Below are 22,156 nucleotides of genomic sequence, written 5' to 3'. Positions count from 1 at the left end.
TAATCTGTCCTCCAAACTCTAAATCAGATGCAATTGTTTTAAAAAAAAATATTTTGCTGTTGTTAATGGCCTTCTGGCATTTTGAAACGGTAAATTTAAAAAAGTAAAAATGGCTGCCAGTGCATCACAATGAATTAAACATTTCTTAGCTATCGTAATGGAAAGTTTCAGTTCCATTGAGGACACAGAGGCGAGGATTAGGCTTATCTTTCTTCACTTTATTTCAAACAGCAGCATTAACTAAGTGTGTAAATCACCATTGAAACTACTTTTCCAAGACAAACAGCAGGAAAGAAATAAACAGCAATGAAGGACTTCATCTTCATACAATCAGCAGCCGTCCAACGCCTGATGAGCCCAAATCCACGTCTTCCCCTCCTCTTTCTTCTTGCGACCACTCTCTAGGCCGAATCCTGCTACTCCTGCTTTGAGGTCTCCATACCTGTCAAGAACAGACTGATTAATATCAAGCCTTACTATGTTACTGCTTCAAACAGGCCAAACAAAATGCTAAAGGTTTTAACTTGAAGAAATTCAGAACCAAGAAACATGCATTTGTATAAAACGATAAAGGCTTAAAACTTATCTTCTGGTCTCGACATAGAATACACAAGACAGTTTACCCACCTCACACTAGGGCGGGATCTTGTATTAAGAGAAGAGGGAGGGGCTAATCCTCGCCTCCGTGTCCTTAATAGAATTGAAACGTTCCGTTACAATAGCTAGGACATTTTTCATTCTGTCAGGATCGGAGGCAAGGATTAGGCTAGTTTAAAGTTTATCGACCACTAGCGAGGCCACTGTTTCGATAGGTCTAAAATAGAAGGTTCTGAAAGTGGAATCAGAGGACCAGTTCACTGCCTTAAGGATATCCTTCAAACGAGCCCCCAAAGCCCAAGCCTTAGATGCCATCGCACCTCTCGCGGAATCGGCTCCAAAAATAGATGTGTCTATCCCTGCCTCACTCATATCCCATCTAACCCACTTGGCGATAGTAGGAGACGCAACCACTTTCTGGGGTTTCATTAGAGCGATGAGAAGTTGATCTTCTCCATGTGGTCTGAGGTCCTTAGTCATGGTTTCATAGGTCTTAATCGCTTTGACTACGCATAGTTTAGGAATATGTGGGAATCGCAGATAAGAAATCGTATGAGAATTAGGTTTTGTATGTCTGTGAATATGAAACGTGACCCCTTCTGGGGTAAACACTCAACCTGTTAACTCCAGAGTCCTGAAATCTGAGACCCTGTGACAGGATAAGAGGCAGAGAAGGGTTGCTAGCTTGGCCAACATTTGCTTCCTGGAAAGGTATTTATTGGACGGTCAATTTCAGAAAAGAGTCAAAACCTTATTGACGTCCCAGAGGGAAGAATAGCGAGGCTGGGGAAGCACACACAGTCTATTGCCCCTTAAATGTTTGCAGACCATGGGGTGCTGTCCTGCGGGAGATCCTTCAATTGGACAGTGGGCCGTGGAAATGGCGGAGCGGAAGGTATTTATAGATCTATATGCCATCCCTTCTGAAGTGAGGGATGCTAAAAAATTAATTATATGGACAACAATTGCCCCCATGGGATCCAAATGTCATTGAAGGCACCAACCCAAACAGCGTTTCCATGCAGAGCTGTACCTTCTGTTAGTACTCTCTGACCAGGCTTTGGCGAGGAGAGCGGCAGCTGCTGGAAACATTCCCGGGATCTTCCAAAGTTCCCAGTAATCCTTCATGCTATCAGATTGAGCCCTCCCCTCTCTATGAGAGGGTGGGGGACACCCGACGGGCTGAACAGAAGATTTGGAAGAGGGCGTAGACAGATTGGAAAATCCTCCGATACGGAAACCAGGCTTGAGCTTTACAGATTGGCATGATCAGCATCAGGTCTGCCTTCTGCCTCCTGAGCTGGGATGATACCCTCATTATCAGCGTGAAGGGGAAAAAGCATATCTCTGCTCCTGGGACCAATCCTGGAGGAAAGCGTCCATGGCTATTGCCCTGAGATCCGGTCTCCAACTGCAGTACCTATCAAGTTGATGATCCAGACAGGACGCAAAAAGATCAACTGAAAAAGGACCCCATTTGGCCTTGATCGCATGAAAAACGAATGCATGAAGTTTCCATAAGATTGCGTCATGCCAATGACAGGAGTGCCAGTCTGCCACCTGATTGGGGGCTCTTGGCAGGTGCTCTGCCACCACCGAAATTTGATGGGTGAGACAATACTCCCAGAATTATTTCGCTAGATCGGAAAGAGCTTTTGAGTGGGTGCCCCAAGGTGGTTGATATAACGCACCGCCGCCACATTGTCCATTTTTAACAAGATGCAGCATTGCGGTTTGCCCCTCGTCCAGGAACGCACAGCAAAAGAGCCCGCCAGAAGCTCCAGGCGATTGATATGGAGGGATGGTTCTTCTGAAGACCACACTCCGCCTGTGACAAATTCCCCACAGCGCTCTCCACAACCAGAAGCGCTGGCGTCAGATTCTATGACCAGATCTGGTTGTGAACCAAAAATGGCACGACCGTTCTATGCTTCCATGTGAGTAATCCACCATTGGATTTCCTCCTTGGCTTAGTCCGAGAGGGGAACCATCTGAGAATAAGTGAGGCCTTTCTGTAAGTGGGAGATCTTCAACAGTTGAAGGGCCCGATAGTGGAGGGGGCCTGGAAAAATAGCTTGGATGGACAAGGAGAGAAGGCCCACGATACGAGCCAGATTGCAAAGAGAAGTTGTTCCCTTGGCCAGGGTCCGTCTGAGTTTGTGTCGTATTTTGGATAGCTTGCGGGACGGGAGGCTGAAGGCGGCTCTGGCAGAATCCACCACGAAGCCCAAGAATTGGAGGGATTGGGACTAGAATTGACTTCGCCTCGTTGATGACAAAGCCCAGAGATTCAAAAGATGAACATAAGATTGAAGACAAAGAGAGAGACTGCGGGGACATTGGTCCATCAGGAGAATATTATCCAGATAAATTATGAGTCTGATGCCTCTGGACCAGAGGAACTCTACCACTGGGAGGAGGAGCTTGGTGAAACACCAAGGGGCGGAAGAGAGACCGAACGGGAGAGAGGTGAATTTTAATGTCTGCCCCTCCATTGGAACTCGAGGAAGAGACGGTGAGGAGAAAAGATGGGTACCGTTAGATATGCATCCTTCATATCTAGGCGTACTAGCCATTCGTTTACCTGGTGGAGATCCCGTATTATGTGGATGCCCTCCATTTTGAAGTGTTGGAACACCACCCATTCGTTTAATTCTCTCAGATTGATCACATGGCGATAACCCCTGCCTCTTTTCTCCACCAAAATGAGGTTGCTGTGTAAGTCAGAAGGGTGGGAAAAAGTTCGAACAATAGCCTGTTTCTCCAGAAGATCGGAGATTTCAGCGTCTATAAGACACGTCTGTGATGGTGAGAAAGTCAGCGGACGAGGTCTCCTTACCTGCATAGGGGAATCGTAAAACTCTATGTGAAACCCCTCTACGATGTGCAGAACCCCTGATTCTGAGGTGAGATCTGCCCAATTGTGAAAGAATAGCGCCACTCTGCCCCCAAAAGCACACCCCATAACAGGAGAAACACTCACCTTGTTGGGTAGTGAAGTATTGAAATTGCCTCTGCTGGCGCCTCTAGACCTTCGGTGTCGGAGGTATCAACGGGTCGGGCAGAAGGACCCAAAGCGTGACGAGTCCTGCCATTGCCCTCTTCCTCTGGAGGCATTCTGAAATGCGATTGAGGATGCATTTTCCAGTTCGTAGAGGAGGAGATTCCATGGGTTTGTGGCAGGCACAGACTGGGTGAAGACACAAATATGGAGGTATTATGGAGCATACAAGGAGGTAATTTGTTTAGACCATTGAAGGTTTTTCCAAGAAATTAATTATTGAAACAAAAAATAAAGTAAGTTTGACAAAAACGTAAAATTGGCAAACATATTTCCATCTATAACTGTGCACTCAGGGACAATCTGCAAACGTCACATGGTTGTATGTCCACCAAAGTCTTTTGGGTGCAGGGACATTCATTATTTGTTGGTGTTTCAAAAGCTACAATACCAAGAGCCAGCAGCTCAGAGAAGTCTTCAAATGATTTTTCATTCTGTGTCAATAATTTACTAATGAATGATTTAATTAATACAAAATGGGTATGATTGACTGCAACGTATTTTGAAATGTACCCAATGAACTCATTTTTGGGGTAGGGGCGTTTGTAGGTCTCCGAATTTTGCAATGTACAGAATGCCAATCAATTCTGAGGGCATTTTATCAAAAGGTTTTTTGTGAGGACACTCACTCTACAAACGGAAGTGAAAAGTGTGTACATTTTCAATAATATTAGGAAATTTCTTAATTTCTTAATTCTCACATTTCTCATCTCTCAATAAAAACAATACCCAACTTGTGTGGGTGGGTCCATTGCCTAAGCACGGAAAAGGTCCTAAATTCATTGCAGAAACATCAGGCTTTTTCCTTTGAATTTAATTCTTTCTGGGGATATCTGCAAAAACCTGGCTTTAATATTGCAGCTATTCTACATTGAAACCAAGAGGGGATTGGGGCTTTTTAAAGCTTGGGTTTGATGATTGCAGGACATACTGGGCATGAAAACCTGTTGATATCCAAATAGGCCACTCCATTCTGGATTGCCACAGTCCTCCAGTTTTCAGAAATTGTTGGGCTTAGTAAAGGTCTCTGGATGCTGGGCAGCCACGGGCACAAATATTGTAGCCACCCCCATTGAAAATGTGGCAGTTGGGCCTTTTATATTGATGATTTGTTTTGACTTTTTGAGGGCATTCCAGATGCAAAAGCTTGTTGCGATCCACTTAAGTCATACTGCCATGGATTTCCATGTGTCTTTCGTTGCTAAACATGCCCAGGGTTGGAAGGGTTCGTTGGTGCTAACCGACCCATCCGCAAGCCTCAACTAGTGAAGCCATTCCACAGGAAAAGTAGAATGAAAATGGGCCTTTATTAAACATCGTTCCGCCTTTTGCAGGCCATTCTGTGCAAGAAACATTAGTGGCTTTCATGAAAGACACAAATATGTAACTTACGTGGGAAAAATATCACAACTATGGGAAACAAATACATTCAAACTCATTAGTTTAACACGAGGAGTGGCACTGGGTCCAAAATATGAAATCATTGCAACAGAGTGACCAGAGGAAGTGGAAAAAGTTAATCAAATCCAGACAGTAAATACTACAACGATCGCAACCACACCACTATAGCAACAGGTGAAATGACCCAAAAAAGTTGACGGGCGCCCTCTAAACAATATGTGGATAGGATAAAGATTTTATTGTGTTAATGACGATCACAATGAAGGCGTGCCCCCCTCCTTCCCCCCCTCCAAGAGAGCAGAGGAGCGTCGCTCCACAAAAAAATGCCCCAGAACTGAAAAATAAAATGGTAATAAAGTTTAGTTATTACCATTTTATTTTTCAGCACCCCATTCTGAACCAAGTGCCAGGACGGGGTGGGGCAATTTCTGCTGAATAGCCACAGGTGCTTTAGTTTAAAGTGCGCCTGTTCCTTAGGGCGGCCGCCTTGCAACAGCCAGCCTGACATAAGCACCTTAAGGCCTCCAGCTTGGTTAGGCCCTGTGAGTGCTAAAGAGGCCACTCCCTCCATTCCGGAAGCATGAGAGCAGCTCCAGGATTGGTTAGTGCAGTTTCCGCATTGGAGCTTCCAGGAGAGATGGTCGACGAGATGAGAGTAGAGGAAAATGCTGTCAGATAACTGCCATTTAAAAAAAAATATTATTATTGTTACCGCCCCCCCCTCCTCTCCACTGTAAATACAAGCCAGCCACCACCGTCAAAATGTCAGCATAATTCGAGGAAAACAGGAGCAGACTTGGATAGAAAACAAACTATGAATGGGCTGCAGTACACCCTGACTAAAGACAAGGGATGGTAGAAAGGGCTGAAGTTAGGTTTCTACATCAGTGTCATGGGTTAAGGATGTCTAAAACGTTAAAATTAGGAGGAGTAACAGCACATAAATGGAAAGTTATTAAAAATCTTTGTATGATTCATGCATATCCAAATCTACAAAAACTAAAAACACACATCACTACCATTCTCCTCCCTTGTACTCTTCTCTGCGCGTATACTCAGAATCTCTAAGTAGGAGATTCTTTTTTAGCCATAGGAACAATGCACTCATCAAGCTATGCGACAACACAGACACCCTTGTGCCAATTTTGTACTACAAGGTGTCCCTTAAAGTACAAAAGCTATGTATAAGGAATTTCCCATTGTACAATGCAGCATACAAGCAGAGTGGTAAAAACGAGGAGAAATGAAAACATTTCTCCTCTTTACGCCTACCCCGAGACTATGCAGGAATGCAGTGCAAATCCCTGTTTTCAGTTCTTTGTAGATAGGGATTTGCATCAAAACCCATGGGTGGTTTCATGGGCATGCCCATGCACCACCCATGAAATGCCACCTTGATGCAAAGAAATGGAAGTCAGTACAATGCGCAGCCTTGTGTTACTATGTGTTACAATAAAAGTCAAATTGCATGATATGAACTCTCCGATCACGACGTGCCATCAAAAATGAAGAGCCACCTGATCACTCACTGTCCAGGCCCTTTACACCATGGAATCTCTAGGTGCTTTATTTATTGGCTATAAAGAGGTACACTGGTGGAAGCTAGAGCGGATCTCTCGACAACACGTGTTAAATGGGAGATTGATGTGGGGAGTACCTATCACTAATATGAGTGGGCCAGGATGGTGGAAACCCCCCATAAACATTCCCGTATTTCACAGGCACTCTTGACCTCCAAATAGCTGAAAGAATTGTTCCCTAATGCAGATTCCAAATGCCCCCGATGCTATGCTCTCGAGGTTGAGCTAGTACAAATGTTCTGGTATAAAGTGGTACATCTCTCATCTCAGATCACTGGAATACCTGATGCTATGATTGTCAAGCTCAATCTGATGGCTCTCCTCAAACACTAAGAAACTCTTTGGGCGGAATCCAAATTCTTGGACTTGTCTCTCCTGCTTGCTAAGTGATCCATAGCTTTAAACTGGAAGAGTAACTGTCCTTGTACATTGCAGGTCTGGCTGTGTGCCGTGTTGAGCTAGGCGAAGGCCAAGAGCAGTGCCTTACACAGAGACATGTCAGGGGACCTCACAAGCACCCAATAGGAAGCAGCTCGGATGAAATGCTGCTTGAACTGCATGAAGTCAAGTAAAACAACATTAGACACCCTTGACCTCTCGACAGCCATCTACAGTCTTTCTGCAACTTGCTTGTGCGCCTGTCTCCCCCGCTGCGCTCTCATTTTCAGCTCATTAATGCTCATTCATATTTCATCTCATACCTTCCCCCGCCTCAGGAAATATGGGCCTCGCTCTGTAAGAATAATTTTCACGTTGATGCACTTGGATGCCCCATTGTTGGACCAGCTTTGGTGTCTCCCCTGAATCCTCCCAGCCCCCCAAACGTTGCAGCACACTATTCTAAGTAAGCTCTCGCCTTAGGGCCTCATGCTCATAATGGATCCAGTTCTTCATTATAATACGTCTGGCTGTTTGTGATGCCTCAATTTAATAGATCCTGATTGCGTACTGTATTTTGACTATGTGTTCAATTCATGTAGAGGGTCCTTTTTCACAGTTCTTATTTGCTGCATACATTTTCTTACAATCCTTGTATCAAGGGCAACATGTTGGCTCCATCGTTGTATACCATGAAAACTTTAACAAAAATACTTTAAAAAAAAGGATCTCTGGAACATCCTGGAGGAACCCTGCAACTCACATTAGCTAACCGGGGCGCTCCTCATCCTCCCCCTTAGGTGCCAGTGCCAAGCAGAAGATGAGCATTCAGGACATTCCGGAGATTTTGAAATACAAATTACAACCTAGGTTCCCTTTATGTTCATAAAGTTGACCCATCCAATAAAGCAAATTGGGAGTTGTCCCCAAGCCTTTAGTTATTTCTGAGATCTTACACATACATGCCTATTACTTAGATAATATAGATTCCGAATCCCTCGAGAGACCAGACGTCGAAGTGCATAAAAAAAAAATGGGAAGTGTGATGGTGTGTGTGATGGAGACGGGGTGAGTGAGCATGGGGGCAGGGTCAAAAGCATGTCTTAAAAACAAAATATTCTGTACGTTTTTTTGGTCTTTCACGTTCAGATAACTATATGTGAAATAACGCACAACGTAAATGAAAAATTAATGCATGTTCAGGGAAGAGATCATTTCTATAAGAATTGCAAATTGTTCTCATGAGAGGAACTTAAACCAATCCCTGTATATCGCTCTATAGCAGTGGTTCTTAACCTTTTGCCTTCTGTGGACCACCACTTAATTATTACTGGAACCAGGGGCCCCCATACTGAATCATTATTGGAATTCGGGGACCACTCCTGCATCATAATGGGAAGGCAGGGAACACAGTCTGGGCATTTTCAGTGATTTGAAGCACAAAACAATACACACGAGATACAGAAATAAGCATTCATCACACAAATGAATAAACATTTTACTTATTTATATCACAACTATATATATTTATTATATATAAGGCAAGGTTGGAGGCTTTCCAAAATAAATTAAAACCACTCATCATCCATAGTATATTCTGGTTGATACACTTACACTGCTTCCACTAATCAATCTGATGATACTAATGATACTAACTTAATGTTTAGCTTCCAATTTACATTTAAAGAACATTTTCTAAAAATTCAATTTTACATTTTGCTTCCTTATAAACATTTTGTTAATCTGATAATATTATTTAATTTTCTAAGCAGTCACAGACTGCGTGAGTAGGCTTACCGGACCCCCAGGGGTCCCTGGACCACAAGTTAAGAATCACGGCACTACAGAACTGATTACAAATCAAAGCTGTTGTCTCAGAATTCTCTAAACCTTTCTTCAAAATGTAAATGTTTCCAAGTTTCAAGTATCCATTAAACCTAAGCACACAATGAGCATTTGCACCCTCTTCTTGCACCCACACTCACAGTGATATAGAAAGGTTGCAGATGCTTGTGCACTCACTTCTATAATCCTGGTCATGCCAGTGTCCAATCACAGTGGAGCATTACATCATTTGCATGGAGGCGGGGCTCCAAGCAATGAGGGAACACTTGGCATTTCTCTGTATTACATTTGTGGGTGCAGAGGCAAAGAAGCTGTTGAAAGGCTCACTGACTTTGTACCACATTGATGTGGTGCACAGCCAGGACACCCCTCCAGGACATCCCCTAGGGTTTGGGACATCGAGATCAGCGAGACTTCCCAGGGTACCCCCTGCAGACAACTGCAGCAACACTTCACCTGCATGTCCTAGGGCTGCATTTCCCATTTTTAAACAGAAGCTGGTCCGTCGGCAGTGAAAGACAGAGTCGAGGTTTCAAACCGTGGCCCAGCTTTCATAAGGAACTGTCAGAGTTTACATTTACAATGAGGACATGTATTCAGTGGTGCTGGAAACATCACTGAACTGGCAGGGACTGTGAAACGTCCAAGTGTTGCACAAAGAACAATTGTAGCAAATGAGCCGCACCTGTTGCAGCATGAGAGTGGTAAGTGTGCAGTATGAAGCTGGTGGTGAATTTCGCCGCACACGGTTGTAAATATATTACTATAGCATGGAATGGAAGCTCATTGTCATTTTCAGGCAGCACGCTTCCCCTTAGAATAGCCACTAATTTTGCACATAATTTCAGTGATAACACTATCTAGTGCACAAAACAATTATATGCAGCGAATATTTATCATTTGCGCATATTTATTTTTTGCACATTACTGAGTAAAGTGTCTTATATTGATTTAATCCTATTAAAATCTTTGTTTGTGCATTCCTAAGTGATGACATATTTTAAAATATGTAGAGTTCTTTTACAGCTATTTAAAAGGGTGTTTGTTTGTCAACATACTTCAGCCTTTCCTTCCACACCAGCAACGCTGCCATAGTATTCGCATTAAAAAAAATCCGCTCACTTTGGCAATCAGAGAGAGAAAAGTAAGCACCAGTCTCCATGTTAAAAGAAGCAGCAGCAATATGTCAGAAAATATAGCCTTACATTTCACCCATATCTTTGAACGTAGCAAATGTGACAAGATAGAAACATAAAGTAAAGGCTTCTTTATTGCTCATTGACTTCCGGAGCTCTAGCATGGTGGAGGTGCTGCAGGAACCCAAGCACCCTTACCTCCAGGGTCTGTGCATATTATCTACAGGAAAAGCAAAAAGAACAGATGATGGACGGAATGCTAAACAATGCAAACATTCACCCCCAGTTGCAAAGATCTGGTTTTAATCCATCATTTTTTTTGCCCATCACACCACCCCAGTTTGGACTAAGCGATATGCAAATCAGTCTTAACCCTGTTCTCCATGGGATCAGTCCAGCCTAAACTGCCAACCCAGGTCCTCCCTGGACTGGAAAAAAGCATCTTGGGACCGGTTTCAGGGTATCACCCTTCATCAGCCAGGCTAGCTTGAATCCAGTGGCACAGTGAGCCCAGGACCCACATCTGGGCATACCCCGCGCACTTAGGACAATAAAAGCAAAAAGAACAGATGATGGACAGAATGCCGAACAATGCAAACATTCACCCCTAGTCTCAAAGATCTGAGTTTAATCCATCTTAGCTGGGTCCAAACTGGAATGGCATGGGTAGCAAAAAAAACAATGGATTTAGGCCCAGATCTCTGTACTGAGGGTGAATGTTTGACATTGTCCAGCACTCTGTCCATCACTTGTTCTTTTTGTATTTTCTGCAAGAAAGCCTGAAGCCCTGAGACCAAATGGAAAATCAGAAAGTTCCCCTTTGAGAGAACCTTCAGCTTTTGCTGCTGTGTAATTATTATCCAGGCATTGGCATGCCTGAGCATTACATACTTTTTTCCTCATTGTACACTCTCAAACAACAAGCTAAAAACCCTGCAAACTGTATATATATTTTAATGATATGCACATGTGAATTAAGATAAGTAAATATATACTTACCTATATATACTTGCTTTGATGCTGCAGTGGTTGTCCATATTCTGGAAGCAATATTTTTGTAGGTCGATATAAACAACTTGATAGGCAGTACACCCTTGTGGGATGATGTGACATGTGAAACATAAGACTTTGTAAAAACAAATGCATACATAACATGGTAGTGATATTTGTCAAAGTTCTGGCTCTAGTTTTCAGGATTGTCCACAGTCTCTTTTTTCTCCCAAATATCTAACTTAGAACTTTACCTGCTATATCTCTGTGTTCAAGCTTTACTCAGCTGATCAAAAGGCACTCCCCTTACGAAGCCACCATGCACCAGGTCCAGATTCTGATTCTTCAGCCTACTGGATCCCCAGTTCTAGAATTCACTCTAAATCGGACTGAAAGCTACAACCTTGCTCCATTTCCTCAACTCCACCTTCAAGACGCTTTTCTTCAAACATAAACTCAAAGACTGCTACTGTTTCCTTCCTCTTGCCAAATCTGTTGGCACTCAACTCTGTTACTCTAACCCTATCACTACCACCAACTCATCTTTCTAGAACCATGACTAATATGTAATATGCAACATATTTAGTATATTTAATGTATGTATTGACTTCTTGTCATGCAACCCCCCTCATCCACCATGTTTTTGACCATACCACTAAATGTATCCACTCACAATGATATGAACGTTTGTTCCTTGAGTTGCTATGTACTGTGTTTCTTTTGGAAATGCTTTTGAGCTTTAGGTCTTTCACTAACTACAACTATATTTTGCAAGTTTACTAATGAAGTCTGCAGTAGGCAACATTATTTGGCACAAAGGCACATCATCTACAAAACAATTGCAGACCAGTGCACATCTAGAGTAACCGGTGGACTACTGCAAGATTGGCGATTGGTTGATTACTGGTTTTACAAAGCGCAGTGATCCCTGAATGGTGACTTGTTGCTACCACTTAGTGAGCCAGCTACCAAAGGGCAACAACGTAGGTTTTCAATTTTTTTCAAGTGTTTGACAGATCAAAGATTGAGCAAAGGTTGAATAGTAGATCACTCCTTTAAGTGCCCACCTTGAACAAGAAGGCATGTCCACCACAGATAACCCAGCAGAATGGTGGAGCCACACGCAATGGCTGAGATGTAGAACTTAGAGCTTGAGTATAGGGTTTAAATTTGTGTTGAAGGTACAAGGGGCCCACATAAATGACTACTCCATTTACCATGCATAGAGTGTACACCACTCTTTTTTTCCAGAGGAAATCAGTGTAACTTGGCCAGGTGGTATTAACTAGTGTGGGGAAACAACAATAAAATGGCAAACGGCTGACATAGTTTGAATAAGTTACATACCATTAAGCACAAATTTAGGTAAGCCAAAAAAACTTTATTAACTGTATAGCCATCCATTTACTTTTGTTGTGGAGAAAATGTAAACTGTCCTAATGGTTTAAAATAAAAGTAAGCACCTTGAAATAACCTGAATTACTTCAGCAGAGAATGGCAGGGAGGGGTTGAAAATGAGTACTAGATTTCTAAAATTGTCCACGATAATGGGGGATGATGAAAAAGAGGACTACCAAATTCTAGATCAGACTGATGGGGAGGCACTCACCACCAGACCCTCATAAGGTTCTGAGATTAGCTGGAAGGCATTGCCTGCCATCCATACAACAACTATGTTCATACACTTATGAAATCTGATAATGTCCCATGTTGTGGTGCCTAACTAATGAAGGACAAGCTGTATATTGTCTGTGTATGGGGTAAAATGCAAATCAATAAGAAGACACTCCACACTTAGGAGCTTCTTACACAGATCACAAGGGAGGCAGGGCCACCATCTGTGCCTCATCCCTAAAAGATGGCTATGACGTTTCAATGTTTTGACCTAGACTCCCACATAAAAGGAAAAGCAATCAACAGTGCAATTTTTAACAGTCTTGACACCGTGAATAAGGCCGTAATGGCTGAAACGCTTAGGTGATGGAATAATGATTTTGAATAAATCGACTTGAATCTAAGCTCCACGAGAATGCAGCGTCTTTACACTTTGGTGAATTATATGTATATATATATATATGTATATATATATATATATATGCTTACATATATCTTCAAGGTACGTAGATGTGGAGTTAAGAAAAGTAAATCTATACTTGCCTATTTGCACTTACCGTCTCGATATTTTGGTCCTCAATATTTTTTACACAAAATTCTGTCCACACGATATTTTGGTTTCCAATAATCTGTCAATGATCCCTCTCCTGCAAGTACTTCTTTGTATCTCTTTCACTTCACCACCACCACACAGAAAATGCTCCTTCTCACATTTAAGCAGTGCATTTTATTTTACTTTCGGACTGTCAATATGTTGTCTGCTGTGTACCTCCTTCACACGCTTTCGCATACAATCAAAATTCCAATTGACACACATGACCATTGCTCGCTGAAATCTGCAGCAAAAACAAAGATTAGGTGAGCAGGCATTCTGAATCCCTTTATGACCTGCTGACAGGCAGTGTGAGAAACTTGCACTGACCTCCTTCTGAATTTCAGAGCTCTCAATTTTAGTCTATTATAAACACCCATTCACTACAGTGAACTCCACAGACACCTAAAGACAACTCATTTTACATTAAGCACTACACAAGATTAATATGCTGCACGAAAAAAACTACAAAACACATCACTGAGAAAGCAAAAACTCCTATGGAATTCAAGACTAAATAGAACGTGTGAAATATAAACAAGACTCATGCCGACACGGGTTAATCTTAGGGTTTTTGCAGTCATTGTTCACCCAATCAATATCTGTTTTCAATTACTGCCGGAGCTGAGACCAAGACGGACCCGGCCTAATATCACAGCTATAAGTTCACTTCCATCAAAAGATATCCTGATATCATCCAAAGCTTCCATACATACAGTTTCTGTACCGTGGGCTGGTCTAAACCCTAATAGGGCCGAGCTCTAAGCGAAAGTGGTTTCCAAATATGCCATCATTTGAGGTTCATTGTTTTTATAGGACTTATAGCTCAGATAGGGACAGAAAATGTTTACTACTATGGAGTCAGTGGTGAGTTTATCAAGAAAGTATTAATGGTAGCTTGTTTTAGGCATTGAGGGACTATGGCAGTAGACAATTCCAAGTTGAGTTAGTGGGAGAACCGAGCTGATACTTTGCTTACCTTTTCAAGGTTTGCTGAAGGACACTGATCTAAAGGCAAGCCAGATTTTGTGTTGGAAGCACCTTATTTTTCGATTAGACAGGGAGGGGGCATTAGAAAGGCATCTTTTAGCGGTCAATGTTCCCTGAAGAAAAGATCAAAGGGCAGACCGGACCTTTGAATTGTTACAGGTTGTTTCATTTAGTTCCTTTACATTTCCAGATACTCCCTTGGTGACAGTAGGTGCTGAACAGATCCGTCCTTGATAATAATTCAGGCGGACTACAAAGACTGTGAACTTGAAGAAGGAAGATATTTACTGTGCAACTGCTTGTTTTCTCTCTCTGCATCACTACATGGTTACACAGCAATGCACAGCAAAATATTTAGATCACGTCTCCAATCCTCACGCATCTCAACCCACCTCTATCTCCACATGGGCCATGCCACAACCAAGTACTCTTTAAACCCATGCGCTCCTAAATGGCTCCCATGAATACATGCACACCAGAGCGCTTTGTGACCTTGTCAGAGGCACAAAAGGATTTATAAATGATACACCACTATACAAAACCTAGTGTAAACATTTCGTTTAAAAATTGCACCTCTAGAGCTGTTCAATTGATCTACACACTGTATAAAGAGCTGCCAGAGCTGCGGGTGAAACTTTGGGAGGTCAGCAAAAAGAAGTAGAAACATTAAGTTCAAAAGCGCTTTTGTGGAGGCTCGCCATTAATGCGGGGTGCTGCAGGGAGTTGTGCAGTGGGGAGTTTAAAGTTAAAAAGAAGCAGAGTGAGAAGGAAGACAGCATCGCACGGGGGAAGCACAAGTGCAGACCAATAGAGACCTGGGGATGGAATTTAGCGACGGGAAAAGGGCACGAGGGAGAGAGCTAAAACATATGACACTCTTATGGACAACTCAAACTAAAAATATATGCAACGGCAAAGCTAATATGTCTCGCCTATGCAAGAGCTGTAAGCTTGGCAATGTGTTTTTGTTATGTTGTACACCAGTGTGGCTGCTGTTCAGTATGGCTAAAAGTTAGTGGCCTGGAGTGGCATGCAGTGGGGGATTAGTGTTGTGGAGTGGATTTGTTGAAGTAGAGTCTCATGGAGTGGAGTAGGAGGAGTATAGTGTTGCAGATTTGAGTAGAGCTCAGTGGTTCAGTGCAGAGAGTGCCATAGAGTGCAGTGTCATAGGGTGGAGTGGTATGGGGTGGAATGCGGTGAAGTGGATTGGAGGGGATTGAGGTAGTCTAGTGGGTTGGATTGGACTGGAGTAGAGTGGGGTGGATTGGATTGGGGTAAAGTGGGGTGGATTAGGTGGAGAAGGGTGGATTGGAGTAAGAGGACTAGATGGGGTGAATTAGAGTGGAGTGGATTGAAGTGGGGTGGATTGGAATGTGATAGATTAGATTGATTTGGGTTGGGTGGATTGAATTGGAGTGATATGCCTGGGGTGGGTTGGATTGGGGTGGGGTGGGGTGGGGTGGATTGGAATGGGGTGGTTTTCAGTGGGGTGAATTGGAGTGGGGTGGAGTGGGTTGGATTATATTTGACTGGAGTGGCGGATTAGATTGAATTGGAGTGGGATGGATTAGACTGGACTGGAGTGGGGTGGGGCGAATGGACTGGGGCGGATTGGATTAATTGGATTGGAATGGGGTGGATTGGACTAGGGTGAGCTGGATTGGATTAGAGTTGTGTGGATTAGACAAGGACTCTGGTAGAGTGGATCAGAGTGGGTGAACAGGATAGGATTGGGTTGGAGCGGATTGGAGTGGGGTGGGCTGGATGCATTGGATCGGAGTGGGATGACTGGGGTGGGATAGGCTGGACTTGGATAGAGTGGGGTGGATTGGATTAGAAAGGATTGGAGTGGATTGGGTGTATTGGAGTGGGGTGGGGTGAATTGGAGTAGGGTGAACGGGATGGGGTGTATTGGATTGAAATGGGATGGACTGAAATGGGGTGAGCTGGATTGGATTGGGGTGGACTGGAGTGGGGTGGATTGTATTGAAGTAGACTGGAGTGGGTCGGGGTGGGGTGGATTGGATTGGGGTGAGTTAGATTGGGGTGGATTGGGTTGGATTTGGGTGGGGTGGATTGGACTGGGATGGATTGTAGTGGCGTGGATGGGATTGTAGTAGAGGATTAGATTGAGAAGGGTGAATTGGATTAAGCTGGGTGGTTTAAATGTGGTGCAGTGGACTCAATTGCGGTGGACTCGAGTGGGGTGGAATAGAGTGTGGTGGCTTAGATTGTAGTGGGGTGGGGTGGGTTGAAGTGGAGTGGATTGAATTGCAGTGGGTGGATTGCAATGGAGTAATGTGGATTGGACTGGATTGAGTGGGTTGGTTTGGATTACAGTGTATTGATTTAGCAAGGGGTAGATTTGATAGGGGTGGGTTGGATTGTGAAGGGGTGGATTGGAGTGGTGTGGGTTGGAGTGGTGTGGATTTTTGGAGTGGGGTGGATTAGAGTGGAGTTGAGTGGATTCGAGTGGGGTGGATGGGGCTGGATTTGAGTGGGGTGGATTCAGAAGGACTGGAGTGAATTGGACTGGTGTGGAGTGGAGTGGAGTGGATTGGATTGGTTTGGGGTGGATAGGATTGGAGTGGGTGGATTGGAATGGAGTGAGGTGGACCTTTGGGAGTGGTTAGAATTTTGGAGTGGGATGGATTGGAGGGGAGTGGACTGGAGAGGGGTGAACTGGATTGGTGCAGTGTGGATTAGATTTCGGGTGGATTGGACTGGAGTGGGGTGGATTACAGTGGTTTGGAGTAGGGTGGATTGGAGTGGGGTGGGGTGGATTACAGTGGTTTGGAGTAGGGTGGATTGGATTGGTGTTGGGTGGATTAAGGAGGTTTGGAGTGGGGTAGAGTGGGGTAGATTAAGGTGAATTGGATTGGGGTGGGATGGGATGGATTGGAGTGGGGTGGATTGCACTGGAATGGATTTGAGTGAATGTATTGGGTTGGACTGGAGTGGAGAGGGTTGGATTGGTGTGGGGTGGAGTGGAGTGGACTGGAGTGGGGTGGGGTGGATTGGAATATAGTGCAGTGAGGTGGATTTGACCGGAGTTGGGTGGATTGGATTGGAGCGGGGTGGATTGTGGTAATTTGGATTGGAATGGATTAGAGTGGAGTGGGTGTGGTGGATTGGATTGGTGTGTGGTGAATTGGAGTGGGGTGGATTGTGGTGGATTGGAGTGGGGCGAAATGTGGTGGAGTGGGGTCGATTGGATTGGGGTGAGGTTGATTGGATTGGAGTGGGTCAAATTTGAGTGAAGCATATTGGAGTGTGGCAAACTGGAGTGGGCCAGATTGTTTTGGATCGGTGTGGGGCAGATTGGATTGGGGCACATTGTTTTGGATTGCAGTGGGCAGATTGCAGTATATTTGATTGTTTTAGATTGGAGTGGGGCAGTATAGAAATGGGGAGGTTGTCTTGGATTGGAGTGGGGCAGATTGGAGCGGGACTGATTGCTTTGGATTGGAGTGGGGAAGATTGGTGTGGTGCAGATTGTTTTTAATTGGAGTGTGGCAGACTGGAGTGGGGTGGATTGTTTTGTTTTGGAGTGGGACAAATTATTTTGGATTGGAGTGGGGCAGATTGTTTTGGACTGGAGTGTGGCAGATTGGAGTGAGACATATTGGAGTGGGGTAGATTGTTTTGGATTGGAATGGGGTGGATTGTGGTGATTTGGATTGGTGTGTGGTGGAGTAGTGTGGAGTGGATTGGGGTGAGGTGGATTGAACTGGATTTGGGTACATTGGATTGGAGTGGGGTGGTTTGCTGGTTTGCGGTGGTGCAGATTGTTTTGGATTGGAGTGGGGAGGATTGGAGTGGAGCAGATTGAAGTGGGGCAGATTGGAGGGGAAAGATTTTAGTGAGGCAGCTTGTTTCGAAATTGAGTGGGGCAGAATGAAGTTGGGTGGAATGTAGTTGGGCAGACTGTTCTGCATTGAAGTGGAGCATATTAGAATGGGACAGGTTGTTTTGGATTGGAGGGGGGAGGATTGGATTGGGAAGGATTGGTGTGGGGAAGACTGTTTTAGAACGGAGTGGGGGAGCTTGGATTGTTGCAGATTGGGGTGGGGTGGATTGGAGTGGGCCGAATTGAAATGGGGGGGGTTGGAGTGGGGAAGATTGGTTAGGATTCGAATGGGGCAGATTGGAGTGGGGAAGATTGGTTAGGATTGGAGTGGGGCAGATTAGAATGGGACAGATTGGAGTGTGGCAGATTGTTTTGGGTTGGGGTGGGACACTTTGTTTTGGATTGGAGTGGGGCAGACGTGAGTGGGGCAGACTGCTTGGAATGAAGTGGGGCAGACTGTTTTGGATTGGAGTGGGGCAGGCTGGAGTGTGTCAGATTGTTTTGGCTTGGAGTGGGGCAGATTGGACGGGGACAAATTGTTTTGAGTGGGGGAGCAGATTGTTTTGGATTTGAGTGTGGCAGATTGTTTAGGATTGGAGAGGGGCAAATTGTTTTGCATTGGCGTGGGGAAAATTACAGTGGGGCAGATTGTTTGGGACTGTAGTGGAGAAGATTCTTTGAGATTGGAGTGGGACAGATTAGAGTCGAGCACATTGCTTTGGATTGAAGATGGGGCAGTTTGGAGTAGGGTAGATTGTTTTGGATAGGCGTGGGGCAGATTGGAGTGGGGCAGATTATTTTGGATTGGAGTGGGGCAGATTGGAGAGGGGCAGATTGAAATGGGGAAGGTTGCTTTGGATTGGAGTGGGGCAGAGTGGAGTGGGGCAGAACATTTTAGACTGGAGGGGGCAGATTGTTTTGGATTGGAGAGGGCGGATTGCTTTGGACTGGAGAATGACAAATTGAAGTGGTGCAGATTGGAGTGTAGCAGATTGTTTGGTTTGGAGAGTGGCAAATTGGAGTGGGGCACATTGTTTTGGATTGAAGTGAGGCAGACTGGAGTGGGGAAGACTGTTCTGGATAGGAGTGGGGCAGATTGGAGTACAACAGATTGTTTTGGAATGGAATGGGGCAGATTGTACAGGACATTGGATTAGGGCAGATTGTTTGGATTGGCATGGGGCAGATTGGAGTGAGGCAGTTTGTTTTGAATTGGAGTGGGGCAGATTGTTTTTGGACTGGAGTGGGTCAGATTGGAGTGTGGCAGATTGTTTTTTGACTGAAGTGGGGCAGATCAAAGAGGTGAAGATTGTATTGAATTGTAGTGGGCTAGATTGGAGTGGGATTGTTTTGGATTAAAGTGGGGCAGATTGGAGTTGGGCAGATTGTTTTGGATTGGAGCGAGGCAGATTGTTTTGGATTGGAATGGAGCAGATTGAATTAGGGCAGAGTGTTTTGGTTTGGAGTGGGACAGATTGTTTTAAATTGGAGTGGTGCAGATTGTTTTGGATCGGAGTGGGTCTTATTGGAGTGGGACAGATTGTGTTAGGTGGGATTAGGGCAGACTGGAGACGGTCAAATTGTTTTAGATTGGAGTGGGCAGATTGGAGTGGGCAGACATTTTTAGATTGGAGTGAGGATGATTGTTTTGGATTGGTGTGGGGCAGAATGTTTAGGGTCGGAGTGGGGCAGATTGTTTATTATTGGAATGGGCAGATTGGAGTGGGGAAGATTGGGGAGGGGTGCGTTGGGGGATTGGGGGTGGTGGATTGGAGTGGAGTGGAGTGGGTGGGTGGCTTTCTTTGGTTTGGAGTGGGTTGGATTGGAGTGGGGTGGACTGGGTTGGTCTGGGGTCAATTAGATTGAGTGGGGTGGACTGAATTGAATGGTTTGGATTGGTGTGATGTGAAGTAGGGTGAGTTGGTGTGGATTGGAGGGGGGCGGATTGGATTGGAGTGGGGTGGATTGGGGTGTACTGCATGATTATGGGGGTCATTCCAACCCTGGCGGTCATCGACCGCCAGGGTGGATGACCACGGAAGCACCGCCAACAGGCTGGCGGTGCTTCCCTGCCCATTCTGACTGCGGCGGTAAAGCCGCGGTCAGAAAAGGGGATCCGGCGGTTTACCGCCGGATTTCCCCTGTCTGGGCTGAATCTCCATGGCGGCGCTGGAAGCAGCGCCGCCATGGAGATTCCGACCCCCTTCCCGCCACCCTGTTTCTGGCGGTTTTTACCGCCAGGAACAGGATGGCGGGAACGGGTGTCATGGGGCCCTGGGGGCCCCTGCACTGCCCATGCCACTGGCATGGGCAGTGCAGGGGCCCCCTAACAGGGCCCCAGCATGATTCGCGACGGGTGCAACTGCACCCGTCGCACCCCTGCAACACCGCCGGCTCTATTCGGAGCCGGCTTCTATGTTGCAGGGCCTTTCCCGCTGGGCCGGCGGGCGCTCCTTTGGCGGGCGCCCGCCGGCCCAGTGGGAAAGCCAGAATGGCCTCCGGAGCGGCCAAATGGCGGTGACCGCATGGCGGGCGGCGCGGTCAGAATGACCGCCTATGTGTTAAAGCATCAGTTCGGAAATTACATATAAGAACGAAACAATGTTGCTAATCTTTTGAGAATAGCGCCCATGAGGAAAAACAAAACACAACTGCAAAGTAAGAAAAGAAGACTTGTCAAATTAAATTAAAAGAGTTAACTATAGAAAATGAAAATTTTAAATTTTGATTGTCCTGCTGGGCAAGTTTAAGTTGAAGCAATCAGTGCTTGGTCCTTGCTTCACAGACAGGAACGGTAATGATGCTTGGCCTGCTGTGACAAATTATGAGGCATTATAGAAGAATGCTAGGCAAGCCAACAAATGGTAAATGACTGGCAGACTCCAAGCCTTTTTCAGTTAACAACAGTCTCACAAGCAAGATGCATGTGCTAGGATGTGCTCTCTCAAGCTAAACCCTAAAAAGTAGTTCTGTTAAAGTGAGCAAAGAAAGAATGCAGGTCAGCAAAGGGAATGAATGTTAAAGAAGCTATACGACAAGGGAGGGACAGATACAAGATGGACAAGGAAAGCCATCAAAAAGAGGCAAGCAAATAAAAGTGATAATAAAGTAAATCAATGTTAAGCAATAGGCGTCCTAAAAGCCCACTATAAGTTTTTGGTTAGCACACAATAGGTCTTTTCCAACCAGACAACTTGTGCTTCCTGTTACGCAAGACCTAAAAACCATGGAGCAGCTGAAGATGCTCTCCAAGGTTTTGTGTTCTTTAGGGGTATTACTTGATTAACAATGTTGGCTATCAAGTTAGCAGAGAGCTGGATGCCCTCTAAGGGACAATATTCCAGTGAAGTAGAGGTCGACAAAAGTTCTGAAGCAAATTCAGTAGTCAACAATTCCGACTAAATGGACAGGTAGGGTCCTCCTGAAGGACAATGATAAAGTGACTTGAAAGGAGATGCCCATGTCATCAGTTCACCAAAATGGCAGAGGAATAACAGAAGAAACAGAGTAAAACACCAGGTCCAAAGTATGACCACTGTGTATGTAGGTTCTTTAACAGGGGCAGAACTAGTTGGATGCAAAGCACTGGCATAGTCGCAGCGGCGGCTGCAATAAATCTCAAGGGGCAGGGGGGACAGAGGGAGGGGGTGAAAATAAAAAAAATAAAAAAAAATGAAATAAACTTACCTCTCACCACAATGCCACTGTCTCCTACCACCTCACTCGTCACTCCTCTTCCCTCAATGTGGTGTCCCAGCACAGACTTTCCAGCAATCCAGGTGCTGCTTTCATGCTAAAGCTAGCATGAAAGCCGTGCCAGGATTGGTCAGAGCAGCTCGTACTGCCACTCAGACACAACACTGGGGTCTGTGCAGTTTCTCCAGCCCAGCTGTTCAACACAGCCGGGTTGCAAAACCTAAGTGCGCAAGTGTGTTTGGTCGGCCTAAAGTGGCTGAGCAAACACACATGCGCACTTAGGTGCGCTTCATTCCTCCTCCAGTCTCCCCCCTCCCATGGCCAGCCCCGTCCCACCCTTCTCAAGCTGGCTGAGACAGCAGCTGAAAAATAAAACAATAGTGAAGTATCCTTTTTATTTTAATGCTGATGGCTCAGCCAGGGGGG

The 22,156-nt window shown here is 45.0% G+C and overlaps 1 long non-coding RNA gene across 1 annotated transcript; it reads right to left on the bottom strand.

The window, feature by feature from the left end:
- Positions 1-244: 244 nt before the first annotated feature.
- On the bottom strand, positions 245-21,938 carry LOC138258730 (uncharacterized). The gene is made up of 3 exons (XR_011198531.1): positions 21,722-21,938; positions 3,581-3,787; positions 245-442 (listed from the first exon to the last, which is right to left on the bottom strand). It is a non-coding gene; the product is annotated as an uncharacterized lncRNA (long non-coding RNA).
- Between the last annotated feature and the right edge of the window lie 218 nt (positions 21,939-22,156).

The sequence above is a fragment of the Pleurodeles waltl genome, chromosome 9 (assembly GCF_031143425.1).
Source record: "Pleurodeles waltl isolate 20211129_DDA chromosome 9, aPleWal1.hap1.20221129, whole genome shotgun sequence".
Classification (NCBI taxonomy): domain Eukaryota; kingdom Metazoa; phylum Chordata; class Amphibia; order Caudata; family Salamandridae; genus Pleurodeles; species Pleurodeles waltl.
Note: the sequence above shows the minus strand (reverse complement) of the source record. Positions and strands in the feature narration are given on the sequence as shown.